Genomic DNA, 3,813 nt, shown 5'->3' with positions numbered 1-3,813 from the left:
ATTACATAATAATGGATCAATATTATAATATATGGATTATATTATTGTTGTAATTCATGAAATCCCAGAGTCATTGGTTTGCGTTAAGATATTGTCTTCAGAGGGGCACCTGGGTGGTTGAGTCCGTTAAGCATTCGACTTCGGCTCAGGTCATGATCTCATGGTTCATGAGTTCAGGCCCCGCGTCGGCTCCCTGTGCTGACAGCTCGGAGCCTGGAGACTGCTTCAGAGTCTGTGTCTCCCTCTCTCTCTGCCCTCTCCCACTCATGCTCTGTCTCTCCCTCAAAAATAAATAAACATTAAATAAAATGTAAAAAAAAAAAAAAAGATACTGTCTTCAGAATGCCCCTGATATCCAAAGTGTTCCTTGTAAAATGGTATCCTGCTCACTGCAAAGGTTCTTACGAGAAACAAATGTATTAATGTATGATTACATGTATTGATACATGTATCAAATTATTACACGAAAGATTTAAAAACTCATCACTTCTCTATGACTCTAGTAACAATGACATTTACTGAAGTCTCTGTGCTAGGTTCTTTTGAAGAAAGTTACGCTGACTTACAGAAGCCTCAGTAGCCTGTCATTATCCCTACTTTTCAAGTAAGGAAACTGAGGTTTAAAGAGTTTCTATAACTTGCTGAAGGAAGAAGGAAAATTGGGATTTGAGGCAGTCAGAGTCCGTAGCTTATGCTTGTAACCACTATTCTCGATACTGGATGCCACTGAAGATCCACTTGTTTTATTAATGAACTCTTCTCTGAGAAACGGGAACCACGATGAGCATGTTTCTGTATTGATATCTCTTAATTTAAAAAATTAATTGTTTATTTATTTTTGAGAGAGAGCACAAGCGGGAAGGGACAGAGAGAGAAGGAGACAGAAGATGCAAAGGAGGCTATGCACTGAGAGCAGGAAGCCGGATGCGGGGCCCAAACTCACGAATCGCAAGATCACGACCTGAGCTGAAGTCGGACACTCCACCAACTGAGCCCCCCACGCGCCCCTGTGTTGGTATCTCTTAAAAGGAAATAGTGCAGGAGCAGAACGCAGCAACGTGAGGTGATTGAAACAAAGTGGAAGGGGGAAGATGAAGTCCAAACAGAAATGTGAACCAAGAAACCTAACACAGTCCACAACGTTTCGTGTTTTTTTTTTTTTTTTTAGTTTTGAATTTGTATTAACTCTGTGGCCGTGGCCCTTTTCTCACCCTTAATTTTGTATAACGTATTATTTTGTTTATCTGTGATAGGTGATTATACATGTGATACAAAACCCAATAAGCACATAGGGTATATAGTATAATACAGGAAATATAATATAATATAATATAATATAATATAATATAATATAATAAATGTAATAAATGTAATAAATGTAATAAATGTAATAAATGTAATAAATGTAATTAATATAATTAATATAATATAATATAATATATATTGTAACATATTATATTATAACATATTATATTATATGTCTCCCAGCTATCAAGTTCCCCTTCCCAGAAGCTACAACTATAATCTGTTTCTTTTGCAACCTCGACTACAGTGAATTTCAGGACATTTCATCACCCCAAAAAAGAAACCTTTTATCCATTAGCGGTCACTCCTCATTTTCCTCCAAGCCACTGTAGCCCTAGGCAAGCACTAATCTACTTTCTGTTTCTAGATTTGCCTATCCTGAATGTTTTATAAAAAAAAAAAAAAATAGGTATCATAAACATATGGCCTTTTGTGTCCGGCTTCTTTCACTCAACAAAGCATTTTCAAGGTTCATCCATGCTGCAGCCCATATCAACACTTCATTCTTTTTTCAAGGTCAAAAAACTTTCCATTGCATGGGAATACCACATTTTGCTTATCCATTCATTAGCTGGTGGACATTTGGGTTGTTTCCACTTTTTAGCTGTTATAAATAATGCTGCTGTGAACATTGTTGTATAGCTCTTTGTGTGAACAGATACTTTCATTTCTCTAGGACTGGAATTGCTGGGTCACGTGGTAACTGCATGCTTCACATTTTGAGGGAATGCCCGACTGCTTTCTAAAGCAGCTATACCATTTTACATTCTCACCACCGATGTGCCAGGGTTCCCATTTTTCCACATCTCCAAACACCTTTTTTTCCACGCTTTTCATTATGGCCATCTCCGTGGGTATGACATCTCACTGAGACTTGGATTTCCATTTCCCTAATGGCTAATGGTGTGGAGCTTGCATATTTTCTTTGCAGAAATGTATGTTCACCTCCTTTGCCCATCCTTCTGTTAGGCTCCTTGTCTTTTCGTTGTTGTGTTACGTTGATTCTTTGTTGTTGTTTTTTTTAAGACCTTATTTTTTAGAGCAGTTGTAAATTCATGGCAAAATAAAGCAGATGCGAAGATCCCGTCCCCCCACCCCATGTTCATAGCCATCGCCATTATCGACATTCCCCACCAGAATGGTACACCGGTTACAACTGGTAACCCTACACTGACACATCACAATCAGCCCAGATCGGTAGTTTACATTAGGGTGTTCATGGCATTTTCATAGATTTGCCTCTACAAAACATCTTAGGCACATCTCTCCAAGGAACTGAGAGATTGGTGACTGCCAGAGACTCAGAGAGTCCCAAATGAGCAGACATGAAGGCATGTTCCTGCAGTAAAAGGTGTGTGTGTCTATGCTGGGGCCAGGGGGAGACACTCAGTTCTCTGCCCTTGGCATCCAGAAGGGGAGGACATGACTAAAACCTACATGACTGTCGAGGGCTTAGGAATATCCCAGTGTGCACTGTTATTGAAATGTCTTGAGCGTAAAGGCCACTTACAGCCACCTCCCTTCTAGTGTGACCCACGGGATGGACACCATACAGGGTAGGTATTAGAAAAAATAGGTACTTGTTCATCAACTCTATTCATCACATCTCCTCACATCCATGCTCTGGGTTGATCCTCTGAAGCTTGAGAAACTCAGATTCTTAGTAATAAAAATACAAGTGATATTCTGTTACTTGATATGGTTGCGGTTGAAGAATGGGTTGTGTAGGTTACTTAGGGTTTTAGATCAGTTCAGCGAGTTGTCCTTCCCTTCCAGCACACATTTCTCTCCTCCTTTCTGTCTTTCCAGGCCTCAAGTACTCTGACCTCTCTGATTGCACCAGCTTATCTAAGCTTAGCCTCGGGAAAGTCATCCAGAAACTGCTATTTATTGAGTGTCTACTTTGTGCCACGCAGTGCTCTGAAAAATCAGGGACAAAGACTAGGCATCTGTTCTTGGAAAGTCCGAGTGTATTTAAAAATGCTTGACATATTATCTCTCTAGAGAGAAGGTGCATTTAAAGGGACCAACACAGACCACACTTGTTAGGGGAGAAGGTCGTTGGAGGGAGTTATCCCCACAGAGATCTTCATTTGCCACCACAGAGGCAACTGCCTTCTTTGCTTACCTTTAACCATGACACTGGTTGCATATTTGTCCAGTGATGTGAAAGCACGTAACACGAGACCCAGTCTTTTCTTATGAAGGGTACTACAGAACCAACTGACATTTCAGATGGTTCTTCCCAAATCTTACCGTCTCTGCCCACTTTGATTTCTAGAATGTGCTTCAATGATGCCCGGTCAGTACCTCTGATTAACTAAATCCCATATAGCAGAGAGCTGACTCAAGTGCACGTGTCAGCTGCTCAAGAAGTTTTTATACCCAAGTGCAACCTTGTGTTAAAATTATATATTGGCTCTGGAAAAATGTCAGGACCATGGATCTAGAAAAGGCTGGTAAGGAAAACCTAGAATACTTAGGAGTGGTTGTCCTGGATCTCTCCAG

The sequence above is a fragment of the Felis catus genome, chromosome C1 (assembly GCF_018350175.1).
Source record: "Felis catus isolate Fca126 chromosome C1, F.catus_Fca126_mat1.0, whole genome shotgun sequence".
In the NCBI taxonomy this organism is placed as follows: domain Eukaryota; kingdom Metazoa; phylum Chordata; class Mammalia; order Carnivora; family Felidae; genus Felis; species Felis catus.
The sequence above is the reverse complement of the archived record's forward strand: the minus strand, read 5'-3'. Positions refer to the sequence as shown.